General features: G+C 35.9%; 1 non-coding gene across 1 annotated transcript; it reads right to left on the reverse strand.

Annotated features, from left to right (window-relative positions):
• Positions 1–3,441: 3,441 nt before the first annotated feature.
• Positions 3,442–3,548, reverse strand: LOC131179704 (small nucleolar RNA R71). The gene has a single exon (XR_009148591.1). It is a non-coding gene; the product is annotated as a small nucleolar RNA R71 (small nucleolar RNA).
• Between the last annotated feature and the right edge of the window lie 15,827 nt (positions 3,549–19,375).

Below are 19,375 nucleotides of genomic sequence, written 5' to 3' on the forward strand. Positions count from 1 at the left end.
CTCTACTTATTTTCAATTTAATTTTTAGCAATATTTATTCACATTTTGTGTCATAATAATTATTTACTTAATTGGACAAGTTGGCCAAAAATCACCTCTGAAGGCGAAATGACCAAAATGCCCTCTGTTTGGCTTAACAGACCAAAATTGTCTGTACCGATTGAAAATTTTTTCTAAGAATTTTCTTGGCATTCTAATGCCATAGGAACCTCAATAACCCTTCTCTAGAGTCCCAAAAATTATTTTATGAATTTTCTCCCTAGCCTAGAGCTCCTAGTTGCTAGAACCGCAACTTCCTACTAGGTTACCCATTGCTAGGGCACTGGCTCATTTAAATTGGTTGTATTTTATTTCTAAATTTTTTTTTCTAAATTTTTCTTGTTAATATTTGAGTTAATTATGGTTTCTCACTTTAGTTTAAATATTTTTTCCAGATGTTCTAGCTGTCCGGACCGACACCGGTCACCGGAATAGTAGAATGTACAGAGTTGCTACAGGGAGGGTGTTACAAAATTGTTCCATCACTCATGTTCTTAACACCTTAAGAATGGAACATCTAACAAGCTGTTAAAGGATATTTTCAATTAAATTTAAATAATTTAAATTAAAAGATAAGATATATGGCATTAAATAGGAATTAAAATTTACAAGATACAAATTACTAGTTATGCTCTAGGGCATGCTACAAACACCTTTCACAGGTGGCACCTAGTTTCTTTGAGACACCACTTTTAACCCATCTTCTCCCCTAAAATTCACTATCTTGTTCCTGCAGTCTAAGATAGCATAATTGGCTTAGAGTTAATCCATCCCTAGAATGATATTAAAATCAGTCAATTTTATAACCACTAGGTTAGTTAGAAAGCATTTATCCTCAGCCATTACTAGACAGGAGTAGTAGATCATCTTTGTCACTTAAGGGTCTCATTTAGGTCCACTAATAAGTAGAGGACAATCTAAACTGGACACCATCAATCCTAACCTTAGGATTGCATCAGGGGTAATAAAAGACTGAGAAGCACCTGGATCAATCAAAGCATGCACATTAAAGCTTTTTATGTGAAGTGTACCTGACACCACTGTGTTAAAGGTATTTGCTTCCCACTGTGCCATGGTAAAGATCTGAGTCGGTGCTGTGGAATTACTTCCTTGTGAACCTGTTGATAAACTTGAATTGTATATATGTTTTTAAGCATAATTGTATACTATCTCATAGCATTTAGGTAAGTAATCTCATGCATAGTAGTTAATTTCATTAGTTTTTTTAATTTATATTGTCAAGCCCTTAATTCCATGTTTTCTGCATCATTCAGGTGTTTGGGTGAAGCCCCAGAGTATAGGAGTGCAAAAGGGAAGCTTGGAGAGGTCAAAAGACTCAGAATTTCTACTGATACAAAGTACACAGGCTGTGTAAGCAAAGCCACAGACACGTGTAACCTTCTGCCAGACGAAAGCCAGAGAGCCAATGGAGAAACAAAAGTACACGGGTTGTGTAATTGGACCCGTGTAATCTGCAGAGACCCATGTAAGTCTCTGTCATGCACAAGCTTGAAGAACTTTCTGAGAACAAAGGTACACGGCTCGTGTAACCAGGCCCGTGTAGCTAGTGCAGACCAGTGTAAGTCTTTGTGCTGATGCAAGATTCCACAATTCCACTCTAATAAGTTACACGGCCTGAGGCCGTGTAGTGACACATGGGCTGTGTACCATATGGTAGCTAGTTTTCAAACCCGAATTTTTACTCTTGTTTACACATTCAAATCAGACTCCTAAGGCTTTTTGGACTAAAAAATGACCTAACCCTAAAACAACCATTATAAATAGAAGCAGAAAACATCCAAATGGGGGATCGATCCTTTGATAACTTTTTTGAGGAGTTTTAAAGAGACTCGAATTCTGCACTCTCTCCAGTCATCTTGAGCAGAAGAATATCAGTATGAAAAGGAGTTTTCCAGCTGAAGTTCCATAAGATCAAAGCTGTAAACTCTCTTCAGTTCCTTCATTCCATCTCCTTAAATAGACTTTTATTGTTTTATTTCTTATATATAATTTCTTTTTACTGTCTATACCTTTTTATCATGATCTTTGTTGAACTCACGAGTGATTAATTTTCATACTCTAGAATTGGGAGAGTAATGCTTGTAATCATTGTTATGGATAGACATTAAGTTTTATTTATTGGGTTTGAGATTTGTTCCTTGATTTAATTTCTTGTGATCTTAATGTATGCTATGTACTGGTACCCACTTAGTATTGATTGTAGATATTAATTAAAGGACTGAAAGGTAAAGATTAATATTATAAAATCAAGATCTTGAACCTAGGAATTCTGACCTAAACATAGGCTGATACCTTTGTGGAATTTCAAAATTGGTCAAAGACCTTAAAGGATTTTAATTAATTTGATCACCACGAAAGTCGAGTTTAAGTTAATTAGAATACACCCTAGGTGCCTTGAGAAAGGACTTAGGATACCTTAGAACTAATTTCCATCAAGGCAAATGATTCTCAATCTAGTAAATAAACAAGATAACATCCATAGTAAAATTCAAGTGTGAAATCTTAATTCTGAAATTGTTCTAAAATAGATTATTTCATTTTAAGTTTATCATTTTAATGTCTAAAATAGACAACTTTCATTCCCTCATTGTTCGACAGCCTAAACAGTCAAAATTACTGTGTAGATTGGTACTTATTAATCAAATTCCTCATGGGAACGATACTTTACTTATCACTTTATTAGTTGTTAGCAATCCATGCACTTGCGGTGGTTGTAAAACTGGCAAACAAGTTTTTTGGCGCCGTTGCCGGGGAATTTTTGGCTTTAGTAATATCGAGCGATATGCAATTTAGCTGATTTAGGCAATTATCTTTATTATCTAATTTTATTTAATTTGTTTTATTTCTTTTCTTTTCTCTCAGGTGCCCGATCTGGTATATGACCAGAACAAGGCCAGAAGAAGAAATTTTGGACTGTGATCCGGAGATAGACAAAACTCTGAGAGCTATCAGGAGGGAAAGGAAACATCAAGAGCACGATTAAGAAGATCTTGAAATTCCAACCATGGCCAATAATAATGATAGACTAAGACTCTTAAGAGACTACGGAACTCTATCTGTCCAAGGATTTTAGACCAGTGTCACTAGACCCATAGTGGAAGCCTACAACTTTGAATTAAAACCAGCATGGCTTCAAATGATTCAATAAACCCAGTTTGCAAGTTCACCAACAGAAGATCCACATTATCACCTCTTGCCCTTTATGACACATTTAAAATGAATGGAGTGTCTGATCAAGCCATAAGACTCAGAGCATTCCCATTCTCCCTTCGAGACAAAGCAAGGAAGTGGTTACTTTCTCAACCAGCTGGAACATTCACCACTTCGGAAAACCTCTCACAAGCTTTTATAGCAAGGTATTTTCCACCTGCAAAGACTGCAAGACTGAGACTTGAGCTCAACACCTTCAGATAAAAGGAAGGTGAATCACTCTATGATGCATGGGAAAGATATAAAGACCTGTAAAGGGAATGTCCATACCATGGCATAGAGGATTGGCTATTAGTGCAAAATTTCTATAATAGGCTACTACCTTCTACAAGGAGCATAGTTGATTCAGCTGCAGAAGGTGACATAAGGGAGAAAACAGTGACACAAGCACTTAAACTTCTAGAGAGGGTTGCTTACCATAATTATGAGTGGTCAAATGAAAGAGGAAATGCAAGGAGAACAGCAGGGGTTCTATAAGTGGATGCCTTAAGCATGATAAATGCCCAATTTGATCAGCTCACTAGGAGGCTTGATAAAATGCAAGCCAATACAGTAGGGATGAATAGTTAACATGAGGATAGCTGTGGAGGAGGGTACATGAGTATAGAATATAACAGCTTCAATGAAACCTCCACATAACAAATGAACTATGTGAATAATAGAGGAAACTTCAACCAAAGGCAGCTGAACAATCCATATTCAAACACTTACAACCCTGGACGGAGGAACCACCCAAATTTCTCATGGTCCAATCAACAAAACCAGCCAATAAATAAGAAATAGGGGTACAAACCACCAGCATCCCCTAGATTTCAGAACAGAGGCCAAAACTTTGCACAGCCACCATGTCCTCCTCAACCTTAGCAACCTTAACCGAAGATGACCATGGAATCCATGATGGAAGGGTTCCTAGTAGCTCAACAACAATAGAATGAATTGATTAAACAATTGACTTCCAGAACGGACCAACTTGCTACCCATAACAAGATGCCGGAGAATTAAATTGCTCAGTAAGCAAGTTCTTCAAGTAAGGCTGCTGGTAAATTGCCTAGTCAACCGTAGATGAACCCAAGGGAGCATTGCAAGGCAGTTACATTAAGGAGAGGTAGAACTCTAGTACAATCAAAGAAAGAACCAACAGATGAGACCTTAGAAAGATCTGAAAGCCAAGCAGAGAAAAAAGAGGGAGAAGCCAAGAAAGATCAGGAAGAGGAAGTAGAGAAGAAAAAGAAGTTACCAGAGCCATACCAGCCTCCCCTACTTTTCCTCAGAGATTTCAAAAAGCCAAATTGGATAAGCAGTTTGGGAAGTTTTTAGAAGTTTTATAGAAACTTTATATCAACATCTCCTTCATTGAAGCACTCTCTCAGATGCCATCCTATGCCAAATTTCTTAAGGAAATTCTATCAAAGAAAAGAAAGCTAGAAGACTATGGGACAGTAGCTCTAACAGAGGAATGCAATGCCATACTATAAAATAAATTGCCTTTAAAGTTGAAAGATCCAGGAAGCTTCTCCATACCCTGCGTCATTGGCAACAAGAAAATAGACAAGGCCCTCTGCGATCTTGGGGCAAGCGTGAGTTTAATGCCTCTATCAATATGCAAAAAGCTGGAGATCGGAGAACTAAGGCCCACGACAATCTCATTATAATTGGCTGATCGATTTTTTAAATATCCAGTGGGCATACTTGAGAACATCCCTATCAAAGTGGGCAAATTCTTCATTCCAATAGACTTTATTGTCCTTGAAATGGAAGAAGATGTTCAGATCCCTATCATCTTGGGAAGACCATTCTTGGCAACTGTTGGAGCCATCATAGATGTAAAAAATGGACGATTAACCCTCAAGGTAGGAGAAGAAGAAGTGGAATTCAACTTGTTCGACACAATGAAGCACAAATTCAAACCTGATGAATGCTTCAAGGTTAACATAATTGACAAACAAGTTGAAGAGGAATTTCATAAGACACATCCTAAATATCCTCTTGAAGCATGTATTGTGCACAGCCACACAGTGAATGATGAAAACATAGAAATAGCAGCCTGTGTACAATAGTTAGCAGTTCATCCACCCCTACCCGTAGCTAAGGCTTCCAAGATGGAGAAGTTGAAGGAGGAACAAACCAAGGCTAAGCCCTAAGAAAACGCCAAACAGGTAGAGCTTAAACCTCTCCCCTCCTCTCTAAGGTATGCAATTTCGGACTCAAACTCTAAATATCCTATTATAATCAATGCTAGCCTGTCTAAGTTAGAAGAGGAAAAATTGTTAAGAGAACTTAGGACCCACAACAAGGCCATAGGGTATAAAATAGAAGACCTGAAAGGAATCAGCCCCTCGATTTGCATGCATAGGATACCCATAGAAGAAAACAGTAAACCAACTATCTAGCACTAAAGAAGACTTAACCCAAACATGAAAGAAGTAGTCAAGAAAGAAATTTTAAAACTATTAGATGCAGGTATCATATACCTAATTTCTGATAGTAAATGGGTTAGTCCAGTACATGTAGTTCCTAAGAAGGGTGTGACAACTGTTATCCAAAATGCAAACAATGAACTAATCCCTACTAGGGTAGTTACTAGTTGGCGAATGTGCATAGATTATAGGAAATTGAACAGTGCTACCAGAAAAGACCATTTTCCTCTCCCTTTCATTAACCAAATGTTAGAAAGGTTAGCAAAACAATCTTATTTCTGTTAGCTAGATGGGTATTCGGGATTCTTCCAAATTCCCATTCACCCAGAAGACCAAGAAAAGACCACATTCACTTGCCCTTATGGAACACTTGCATATAGGAGAATGCCTTTTGATCTTCGTAATGCCCCTGCTACCTTTCAAAGATGCATGATGGCTATTTTTTCTGATTATATTAAAAATATCATGGAAGTTTTTAAGGATGATTTTTCTGTCTATGGAACTACTTTTGATGATTGCCTAGTTAATTTATCTAAGGTGTTACAAAGATGTGAAGAATCAAACCTAGTCCTAAATTAGGACAAATGCCACTTCATGGTAAGGGAAGGTATAGTTCTAGGACATTTGATATCAGAAAGAGGAATTGAGGTTAATAAGGAAAAATTTGAGATCATTGAAAACATGCCACCACCGACATTAGTCAAGGGAGTGAGAAGCTTTTTGGGACATGCAGGGTTCTACAGAAGATTCATTAAAGATTTTTCCAAAATAGCTAAGCCACTTACCAACTTGTTAAGTCAAGATGTTCCCTTTCATTTTGATGTAAATCGCCTTATTTCTTTTAAAAGGATCGAAGAAGCCCTGATCTCAGCACCAATAATGCAGCCACCAAATTGGGAGCTACCATTTGAGGTGATGTGCGATGCGAGTGACTTTGCAGTTGAAGCGATGCTTGGGCAAAGAAAAGATAAAATGCTCCATGCCATTTATTATGCTAGCAAGACCCTCGATGACGCACAAATCAATTATGCTACCATAAAGAAGGAATTCCTAGTAGTGGTGTTTGCAATGGACAAATTCAGATCTTACCTAATTGGGTCAAAAGTCATTATATTCACAGATCATGCTGCAATCCGGTACCTTTTGAATAAGGAAGCAAAACCAAGGCTAATTCGATGGATTCTACTCCTGTAAGAATTTGACCTTGAAATTAAGGATAAAAAGGGATCTAAAAATGTAGTGGTTGACCATCTTTCTAAGCTGAGATTGGAGTACACAGGAGTCTTTGAGGATTTGCCAATTGAGGACTCATTTCCTGATGAGCAACTACTAGCATTCTCCCAGGCTCCATGGTATGCTGACTTTGTTAATTTTCTTGTATGCAGGGTATTATAGCCTCCAAATATGACTTATCAGCAAATGAAGAAATTCCTACATGATGTGACATATTACACATGGGGGGAACCTCTACTGTACAAGAAATGTAATGATGGGCTGATAAGAAGATGCATACCAGAGGAAGATATGGAAAGTATCCTTCATCACTGCCATTCATCACTATATGGAGGACATTTTAGCACCTCAAAAATAGCAGCCAAGATCTTGCAAGCAGGATTTTACTGGCCGCATTTGTTTAAGGATGTGAGATCCTTTGTCCTAGCTTGTGATCCATGCCAAAGAACAGGTAATACTTCAAGTAGGAATGAAATGCCATTGCATGGTATACTTGAGGTATAATTGTTTAATGTATAGGGAATAGACTTTATGGGCCCATTCCCCTCTTCCCATGGAAACAAGTATATTCTGGTTAGTGTTGATTATGTGTCAAAATGGGTAGAAGCAATAGCCACACTAACCAACGAGGCTGGAGTGGTCACAAGGTTCCTTAAGAAGAATATCTTCACAAGATTTATCACATCATGAGCAATAATCAGCGATGGAGGAAGTCACTTTTGCAACCAACAGTTCAAAACACTACTAAAAAAGTATGGAGTGACTCATAAGGTGGCCACACCTTATCAACCTCAAACCAGTGGCCAAGTAGAAATCTCAAACAGAGAACTAAAGTGGATTCTAGAGAAAACTGTAAATAGATCCAGGAAGGACTGGTGCATGAAGTTAGATAATGCATTGTGGGCATACTGCACTGCATATAAAACCCCAATTGACATAACACCCTTTCAACTGGTTTATGGAAAATCATGCCATCTCTCTATTGAACTTGAACATAAAGCTTACTGGGCAATTCAAATCTTAAACTTTGATCTCAAAGCTGCTGGTGAAAAAAGGCTCCTACAACTGAATGAGTTGGAAGAAATCCGATAGGATGCATACGAAAATACCAAAATCTTTAAGGATAAAACTAAAAGATGGCATGACAGGCACATAGCAAGGAAAGAAATAAAAGAAGGAGATCTTGTCCTGTTATTCAACTCTAGATTGAAACTCTTTCCAAGGAAGCTGAAATCAAGATGGTCTGGACCTTTTAAGGTCACTGAAGTCTTTCTACATGTACAGTAGAAGTGTAGAGTGAAACCTCAGGAGCATTTAAGGTCAATGGGCAGTGTTAGTAGTATGCCCTAGAGCATATCATTTAGTATGTATCTTGTACATATTTTTAATAATAAAAGGCATTTCCACTTTTCCGTTTACATAATATATTTATGTGTAATAGAAAAGGTCCATTGATATTTTGTTAGAAATATTATTCTTAAGTTGTTAAGAATATGAGTGACAATATTTCTAGCACAAAGTATCATAAATAGGTTCACAATCGAGGATACTTCATAATAAGGACATGACTTATCCAGAAAGATTGTATTCATGTTTGTTCCCAAGTTGTTTATATGAGATATAAATAAGATGGAATGGTGAGTCTCATGCCATATAACAAACATGATAGGCACTTATAAATGATAAGTAGGCCGAACCAGTGACACTTATGACAAGCACATGGAGTTTACTCTTGTCAATGTTTTGTCATAAATCATATCAGTGCATATAATCTTTAGACCTGAGATAGCACAGTTATCTTGTATATAGGTAGTTTGAGTTTGATACTGCTTTCATACTTGTACTATGTATGGGTATATGGGCATGTGTTGGCTCTTGCTAGTTATATATGGAGGTAGGTGTTGATCAAGATGGAATCTGTTCCTCTAAGTAAATAGAGATAAAATCCTATGTTCATTTAATTGTTCTTGATGTTTCAAGTTCCTGGCCAAGACAGATAGATTTATTGAGAAAGAGTTTACGATGAGAAAAATCATTTTAATCAAGAACTGGAATTAAAAGAGAACATAATATTAATAGAAAATGGAGTTTGACATAAACCATGACTCGGCTTGAGTTGGGATTTTGTGCAGAGAGATTCTAGTGCATGGTAACATATGATTATAGGTTCATTTAAGGTAAATCTTATTACTAATTGGGTGGCCATGGCATGCTATGCTAGGTGTTAACCATGGTCTATGAGGTTCATAAAATGATTTAGAGAAATCATTTATGGTAAGAAAGAGTTCTGATGATATTAATATTTGATATCATGTCTCATTGCCAATTAGTGATGAGCCTAGTAAGTCACACACATACACAAGTTATCACCTATTTAAATATGATTTAATTAATTAATTAAAGAGTTTAATTGATTAATTAAATAGATTTAGTTTGCAATAAAATTGCAAAGTCCCTAGCATGACTTGAAACCAAATCTAGATTATTGGATGTGTAGTATAAATTAAATTTATATTTAAAGTGTTTAAATATGAATTTAATTGATGAGAAATTAATTAATAGAGATTAATTAATTAATTTATATTTGATATAAATTAATTAGAAGAAGAAAATAATTATTTTGGGTTCAGAACTCAAAATTAAGACACGAGGGCATATTGGTCATTTTGCAGTGTGACACGTCGCACCATGAGATGGTGACACATGGGATTACACATAAGCTTGCCAAATGTATTTAATCATGTAAGATGATTAAAATCAAGATTAAATATAGGTTTGACACTTGGCACAATGTGATTGGGTCACTTAAACCTAGAGCTAATCAAAAGGTGACATGTGGCTAGGGTTTAATGTGTTAACCTAGCTATTTAAGTGGGGTTATGAAAAGAAAACACAACCAGCAGCCTCTCCTCTCATATGTCACGCCACTTTGAGCCTCTCCAGCTATTTCTCTTCATCTCTCATCAATTCAAAGAGATTAGCCATCAATCTCTTGAATTAAGAACACTAGAAATTGTTTCTAGTGTCCTGTTTACATCTCTAATCTCTTAAAAGGCAGAACTTGAATTTCTAATTAATAGAAAAGGCTTTAGAAGCTGTTCAAGGGCTGCCATAGGTGTTCTTGGTGTGGACAAGCTAGAGGGACAACATCTGGTGTCCTGAAGACGAATCTCAAAGGCGCAGACACGCTACAGCACATCAAGAGGTTAGTGTAATCGTTCTTGATTTAATCTAGGGTTCTAAAATTAATTTGATTAATTTTAAAATCTTAAATGGCAAATACAGATCCAAAAACATATTAAAAGAGTTTTAATATGTTGTTTATCATTGAAATCAAATAGATAAAAAAATAAATCTTGCATGGTGCATGTGACCCTAGGTGAAAATTTTTGAATTCAATGGTATAATCTTGTGTTTTTCACGCTTCCGTTCCTTCAATTGGTATCAGAGCCACTATATTTGCCATTTAGATTGTTGATTATATAATTTAATTGTGTGTTTGATCATGAGATCAAGAGATTCATTGCTGGTTGGATCATGAGATGTGGCGGCACAAATGGTGAAGCCACCATTGGTGGCGGCAACAATGGTTCCTTGGGTGGTTCAAGGTTTGGCTTTTAATTCTGCAATTGTTGTATGATCTAAGGCCTATTCTTTGACTAATTAAAGTGTTTAATTAGTTGTTTTAATCACACAATTAAATTATGATTCAAATCAGAATTTTAAAAAATGTTTGAATGTGATTCAAATCTGAATTTTAAAAGTTGTTTGAATGAGATTCAAATCTGAATTTTTAAAGTTGTTTGAATCATATTTAAATCTGATTTTTTAAAATTGATTCAATAAAATTCAGATCTGATATTTTAAAAAATATTTGAATGTGATTCAAATCTGATTTTTTAAAAAAATGTTTGAATGTGATTCAAATCTGAATTTTTGAAGTTGTTTGAATGTGATTCAAATCTGAATTTTTAAATTTGTTTGAATGAGATTCAAATCTGAATTTTTAAATTTATTTGAATCATATTCAAATCTGGAATTTTAAGTTGAATATGAGATATTCAATTTAATTTAAGAATGTATGTTTTATTTAATTGTTAAATAGTGATATGCATGATGGATGATCATGGACTATAAAAGACCAATGTGATTGGATTTATTTCTTTTATGTTTCTTTGGGATTGTAAGTTAATTAATTTAATTTAATTTATTTTGGGCATGTATTATTAAGTTTGTAATATTTTTTGGGTTGTAATTTCATTTATTTAAGTTCTTGTATATTCGCCTTGGTATGCCAAGGATTACTATGTAATATTGGATTGCAAGAAGTTCAAGGAGGTCAAGAGCATTGGTGGGACCAAAGGGGAGGAATTCAATATCAAGTGTTGATTATGTACTCCTTCAGCAACTCTTGTAAAATGAATGAATGAAATGCACCTAGGAATGCCCTGATTCAATTCTTAGTGGCTCAGAATTGAATCCCTTAGAAAGTCCATGATCATACCATATTTACTGCTTATCCATGAATGCATGAGATGTATGGGAATGTATGCAATTATATGATATATGCATGCTAAATGGATAATGTGCAAAGTGAGACCTTAATAGTAATTAGGATGGCTATAAAATCTTCCAAACAAATGATTAAGTTGGAAATGCTATAATTAAAGTAATTATAACATAAGCCCTCCATTGGGGCAATTATTTTAAGAAATTTTAAATAGTTGCATGAGATGCAATTAATTTAAGAGATTTTCTTAAGAATAATTGTTAAGCATGAGATGTTGTAAATATGTAAATGGTTTGGTGGCCAATATTGGATGTACCTGAGGACATTAAAATTATTTGCATAATTATTGGCTCAATGGGATCAACTTAACTAATGCAAGATAAGTCAATATTGGATGTACCTGAGATTTTGAGCATTAGGGGCTAGTAAAAGGATTGAACCTCACATGAGATGTGATGGGCAAGGAGTTGCTCACTTATAGTTTATTGTAATTCCAATAATGGATGTACCTGAGGATGATCAATAGAATTATAAGAATTCAATCACCCACTAGAATCCATCCAACTAGGATTTCCGTTTTCTACTTTGGAAGTATAGGATTCGCTAAGTTAGTGGGAGGACCAATTTGATTAAAAGACCATAATCATTTTGGTTAATTACATGATACATTTACTAATTAATCTGGTTATTTTCTGCAGTTAATTTTCTGATAAAAATGAGCACAAAACAACCACCACCATCCAATATCCTTGCAAGCATACTTGATCACAACAGGTTGACAGGACCTAATCTGTCTGATTGGCTAAGAAATTTGAAACTTGTCCTGAACCTTGAACATATAGGATATGTTCTATATTCAAATGTTCCTGGTCCCTTACCTCCAGAGGCCACACAAGAGGAACATGATACTTTGGACAAGTGGAAGGAGCATGATATGAGAGCTAAGTGTTACATGCTTGCTTCCATGAGTAATGAGTTACAGAAGCAACATGAGAACATGCAGAGTGCTAGTGAGATCCTCCTTCACCTAGAAGTGTTGTATGGTGAGCTCAGCAGGTATGCTTGGTATGAGTTATCTATACAGTTATTCCGTATGAGGATGTCCGAGGGATGTAATGTTGGGGATCATGTCCACAAGATGATTCGGCTGATTGAGCAGCTTGGAACATCTTGACTTCAACATGGATTTCCAACTACAAACGGATTTGATCCTTGATCCTTCACGAGTCTTTTGGGAATTTTGTGACAAATTTCCATATGACTAAACAGAATGCACCTTAGTGAATTACTCAACATGATGGTTATTGCCCAAAAGAATATGCCAGCAATAAAGGAAAAGAGGTAGCTTTGGTTGCATCTTCTTCCACTGGAAAGTCCAACAAGAAGAAGGGCAATAAGAAAAAGAAACCTCGATTCTGGTCCTTCCAAGAAAATAGCTAAGCGTAAAAGGAAGACCAAAGTCGACAAAGGCAAAGGAAAGTGTTTCCACCGCCAACAGAAAGTGTTTCCATTGCGAAGAAAGTGTTTCCATCGGCGAGTATAGCAATCTAAATGAATGCAATGCCATGGTGAAAACCAACTCAGTTCAAAATATATTTGGCACTTAAGGTTATGTCATGTTGCGTAAGATAGGATTGCAAAGCTGGAGAAAATGGGGATTCTATCCTCATTGGGCTCGAGCCTACTCCAACTTGTGAATCTTGCCTTCATGGCAAAATGACTAACTCACCCTGTGTTGGACAAGGGCTTACAGCTGAAAATAATTTGGAGCTAATTCATAGTGCTGTATGTGGTCCATTTAAAGAAATGGCTAGAGGGGATTTTCATTATTTTATGACCTTTATCGATGATAAATCAAGGTTTGGGTATTTGTATTTGATGAAATACAAACATGAATCTTTGAAAAGTTCAAAGAATTTAAATCAAGTAGAAAATCAAACAGAAAAAATATTAAAGCTCTTCGATCGGATCGTGGAGGTGAATATTTGAGTAATCGAATTTGATGAATACTTGAGAGAGCATGGCATTGTTTCTCACCGACTCTCCAGAATGCCACAACCGAATGGTGTATCGAAAGGAGAAATCATACCCTATTGGATATGGTACGAGTACGATGAGCTATCTTGATATGCCAATCTTCTTTGGGGATTTGCATAAGAATCACTTTGTATATTTTGAATAGGATTCCATCAAAATCGCTTTCTTCCACACCTTATGAGATATGGCATGGAAGAAAACCAAGTCTTAAGCATGTTAAGATTTGGGGTTGTCCAGCTTATATCAAAAAGCTGAACACTGATAAATTGGAGACCAGATCAGAAAAAGGTCGATTTGTTGGATATCCAAAAGATAGTTTTGGATATTATTTTTATTTGCATACTTCACAAAAGGTTGTGATAAGTAGAGATGCCACATTTCTTGAACAACAGTTTGTTCAAGAAGGAGGCAAAGGAAGGCAAATAGAGTTAGAATTGGAGAATTCAGACCAACAAAAAGATCAGATGGATATAGATCCATCTAGTCAACCTATACCCATTGATGAAACATCTAAAGATGTTCCTCGTAGAACAACCAGGGTATCTCACCCACCAGTGAGATATGGTTTTCTTCATGAAGAAGAACAAGAGTTGTCTACTCATGAAGAAGTAGATCATGGAGATGATCCACTTACCTATGAAGAAGCTATATCAGATATAGACTCTTCAAAATGGATTGATGCTATGAAATCCGAGATTGATTCCATGTATAAGAATCAAGTTTGGGATCTTGTTGACCCACCTGAAGGTATTGTACCTATAGGGAACAAATGGGTTTTCAAGAAGAAAATTGGTTACGATGGAAAGGTAGAGACCTATAAGGCAAGGCTAGTAGCGAAAGGGTTTCGCCAAAGGCAAGGAATCGACTATGAGGAGACTTTCTCAGTTGTTGCCATGCTTAAATCAATTAGGATTTTATTAGCAATAACTGCATACTATGATTATGAGATTTGGCAGATGGATGTCAAAAGAGCTTTCCTCAATGGATACATTGAAGAAAATATTTTCATGGAACAACCTAGGGATTTGAATCCCAAGATGGTTCCAAGGTATGCAAGCTAAAGCGATCCATTTATGGGTTGAAACAAGCTTCGAGGAGTTGGAACATCTGTTTTGATGAAGCCATTAAATCTTTTGGTTTTATCAAAAATGAGGATGAGCCATGTGTATATAAGAAGGTTAGTGAAAGTTCTATCACTTTCCTTGTCTTATATGTGGATGACATCGTTGATGGGTAATGATACAGGTATGTTGACGACTATAAAGGTATGGTTGTCAAATACATTTTCCATGAAAGACTTAGGGGAGGCAACCTATATTCTTGGGATTCGCATCTATAGAGATAGAGCGAAAAGAATAATTGGTTTATCCCAAAGTCTATACTTGGAAAAGGTGTTAAAGAGGTTTAACATGCTTGATTCCAAGAGAGGATTGTTACCAGTGAGACATGGTATCCACCTTTCTAAAGAGATGTCTCCAAAGACACCTGAAGAAAGAGATAAGATGGCCAGGATTCCATATGCTTCGGCTATTGGAAGTTTAATGTATGCAATGTTATGTACTAGGCTGGATATCGCATATGCTGTTAGTTTGACTAGCAGGTATCAATCCAATCCAGGTTTGGAACACTGGATAGCTGTCAAGAATATCCTTAAGTACTTGAGAAGAACTAAGGATTTATTCTTGATTTATGGAGGTAGAGACTTGCAATTGGATGGTTATACTGATTCTGATTTCCAATCAGATATCGATGATAGAAAGTCTACCTCTGGATATGTGTTCATTTGTAATGGAGGTGCGATCGGTTGGAAGAGTTCCAAATAGAGCACGATTGCAGATTCCACTCATCGAGGTCGAGTATATTCTTTGCATCGATGTCGCAAAGGAAGTCGTTTGGATAAAGAAGTTCGTGATGAACTTACAGAGTTCCTTCCATTGAGTCAGCTTCCACTAATCGTGACAATAATGGAGCAGTCATACAGGCTAAGGAACTAAGGTCTCACCCAAAATCCAAACACATAGAAAGGCACTACCACATTATCAGAGAAATAGTTGGGCGAGGCGATGTAGCCATGCAGAAAATAGCATCAGCTGAAAATCCAGCTGATCCATTCACTAAGCCTATGTCACAGACTCAGTTAGACCGACATCTTGAGAAGATAGGTCTAAGATATTGTAATGAATGGCTCTAGTGCTAGTGGGAGATTGTTAGTAGTATGCCCTAGAGCATATCATTTAGTATGTATCTTGTACATATTTTTAATAATAAAAGGCATTTCCACTTTTCCGTTTACATAATATATTTATGTGTAATAGAAAAGGTCCATTGATATTTTGTTAGAAATATTATTCTTAAGTTGTTAAGAATATGAGTGACAATATTTCTAGCACAAAGTATCATAAATAGGTTCACAATCGAGGATACTTCATAATAAGGACATGACTTATCCGTAAAGATTGTATTCATGTTTGTTCCCAAGTTGTTTATATGAGATATAAATAAGATGGAATGGTGAGTCTCATGCCATATAACAAACATGATAGGCACTTATAAATGATAAGTAGGTAACCGTGACACTTATGACAAGCACATGGAGTTTACTCTTGTCAATGTTTTGTCATAAATCATATCGATGCATATAATCTTTAGACTGAGATAGCACAGATTATCTTGTATATAGGTAGTTTGAGTTTGATCTCGCTTTCATACTTGTACTATGTATGGGTATATGGGCATGTGTTGGCTCCTGCTAGTTATATATGGAGGTAGGTGTTGATCAAGATGGAATCTGCCTCTAAGTAAATAGAGATAAAATCCTATGTTCATTTAATTGTTCTTGATGTTTCAAGTTCTGCCAGACAGATAGATTTATTCGTAAAAGAGTTTCGATGAGAAAATCTTTTAATCAAGAACTGGAATTAAAAGAGAACATAATATTCATAGCAAATGGAGTTTGACATAAACCATGACTCAAGCTTGAGTTGGGATTTTGTAATGAGAGATTCTAGTGCATGGTAACATATGATTATAGGTTCATTTAAGGTAAATCTTATTACTAATTGGGTGGCCATGGCATGCTATGCTAGGTGTTAACCATGGTCTATGAGGTTCATAAAATGATTTAGAGAAATCATTTATGGTAAGAAAGAGTTCGATGATATTAAGAGTTGATATCATGTCTCATTGCCAATTAGTGATGAGCCTAGTAAGTCACACACATACACAAGTTATCACCTATTTAAATATGATTTAATTAATTAATTAAAGAGTTTAATTGATTAATTAAATAGATTTGGCTTGCAATAAAATTGCAAAGTCCCTAGCATGACTTGAAACCAAATCTAGATTATTGGATGTGTAGTATAAATTAAATTTATATTTAAAGTGTTTAAATATGAATTTAATTGATGAGAAATTAATTAATAGAGATTAATTAATTAATTTATATTTGATATAAATTAATTAGAAGAAGAAAATAATTATTCTGGGTTAAGAACTCAAAATTAAGACACAGGGGCATTTTGGTCATTTTGCAGTGTGACACGTGGCACCATGAGATGGTGACACATGGGATTACACATAAGCTTGCCAAATGTTTTTTAATCATGTAAGATGATTAAAATCAAGATTAAATATAGGTTTGACACTTGGCACAATGTGATTGGGTCACTTAAACCTAGAGCTAATCAAAAGGTGACATGTGGCTAGGGTTTAATGTGTTAACCTAGCTATTTAAGTGGGGTTATGAAAAGAAAACACAACCAGCAGCCTCTCCTCTCATATGTCATGCCACTTTGAGCCTCTCCAGCTATTTCTCTTCATCTCTCATCAATTCAAAGAGATTAGCCATCAATCTCTTGAATTAAGAACACTAGAAATTGTTTCTAGTGTCCTGTTTACATCTCTAATCTCTTAAAAGGCAGAACTTGAATTTCTAATTAATAGAAAAGGCTTTAGAAGCTGTTCAAGGGCTGCCATAGGTGTTCTTGGTGTGGACAAGCTAGAGGGACAACATCTGGTGTCCTGAAGACGAATCTCAAAGGCGCAGACATGCTGCAGCACATCAAGAGGTTAGTGTAATCGTTCTTGATTTAATCTAGGGTTCTAAAATTAATTTGATTAATTTTAAAATCTTAAATGGCAAATACAGATCCAAAAACATATTAAAAGAGTTTTAATATGTTGTTTATCATTGAAATCAAATAGATAAAAAAAATAAATCTTGCATGGTGCATGTGACCCTAGGTGAAAATTTTTGAATTCAATGGTATAATCTTGTGTTTTTCACGCTTCCGTTCCTTCAGGCAGAGGCTAAGGTCTTACTTTCAGGGAGAACCCATGGAAATGGGAGTCAATTGCACCCTCAACCATCCTACTGACAGACCATAAACAAGCAAAGTCCAGCTAAAGACTATAAACAAGCGCTTTTTGGGAGGCAACTCAAAATTTTTCTGAACTTTTCATCTTTTCCATTTTCATATTGATTTTTGTTTCATACTCATTAGTATTTCATTTTATAGGACCTTCTAGAAAAGAAAAAAGGGAGTAGAGAACAAGAGAGGAGAGGAATCATCGAGTCAAAACCACAAAAGAGAAAATTGGACAAAACCGGGGAAGTAGCTCTATTGCTAACCTTTGCATCCATTTCATGTGTTGTGATGATAAAAATTTTCATTTGAGAAAAATTTGAAAAATCAGAAAATTACACGGGTCATGTACTAGTTTCACACGCCCCGTGTAACTTTCTGGAAGTCCGTAAATGTCTTATAATTTTTTAACTCTGAGGGAGACAAAAAGTTACATAGGTCCATAGCTCAATTTACACAGATCATGTAATGTTGCTAGCAGAATAGCTTGAAGACAGAAAGTTACACGGGTCCTCTTTATACTTGACACGGGTTGTGTAACATGTCTAGCAAAGCAACTCAAGAGGCAGTAAGTTACATGGGTCCCAGAGCTTTATTTACAAGGGCTGTGTACCGTGTAACTTACTGGAGTGGAATTGCGAAATCTTGCATTGCCACAGAGACTTACACGAGTCTATGCTAGCTACACAGGCTTGGTTACACTAGCCGTGTACTTTTGTTCTTAGAAAGTTCTTCAAGCTTGTGCCTAACAGACACTTACACAAGTCCCTGCAGATTACATGGGTCCAATTACACGACCCGTGTATTTTTGTTTCTCCATTGGCTCTCTAGCTTTCGTCTGGCAGAAGGTTACATAGGTCTGTGGCTTTGCTTACATGGCCCGTGTACTTTGTATCATCAGAAATTCTGAGTCTTTTGACCTCTCCAAGCTTTCCTTTTGCACTCCTATACTCTGGGGTTTCACCCAAACACCTGAAATAATGTAGAAAACATGGAATTAAGGGCTTGACAATAGAAATTACAAAAACTAATGAAATCAATTACTATGCATGAGATTACTTACTTAAATGCTATAAGATAGTATACAATTGTGCTTAAAAATATCTATACAATTCAAGTGTATCAAATACCCCCAAACTCAAACTTTTTCTTATCCTCAAGCAAAAAAAAAAACTCTATTTTAAAACACATTTTAGGGGATAACTTAGGAATATAACCAACAATTTAATAAGAACAAAATTGAACTCCTTCAACCTTCATGCCAATTACCCTCTTTCAAGGCATAAGGGTTCTAATAGCTGCCTGTTTAGAACTTCACCTCCTTTTTGGTGCTTCAACTAATTATTCCTCTTTGCAAGGCCATTAATAAGTCACAAATAACCTGCTTTATTAGAATAGACTTGAGAAACACTTACTCCCCAAAATTTGCCTCTATTGTGAGTAATTGTGATGAAGTAACTCAATTTTAATCTCCATGGGCATATCTCAATTTTCTATCTCCACTAATGTAGCATATACTTTTCAAAATATCAAAAGGTATT

Source organism: Hevea brasiliensis, chromosome 4 (assembly GCF_030052815.1).
Source record: "Hevea brasiliensis isolate MT/VB/25A 57/8 chromosome 4, ASM3005281v1, whole genome shotgun sequence".
In the NCBI taxonomy this organism is placed as follows: Eukaryota; Viridiplantae; Streptophyta; class Magnoliopsida; order Malpighiales; family Euphorbiaceae; genus Hevea; species Hevea brasiliensis.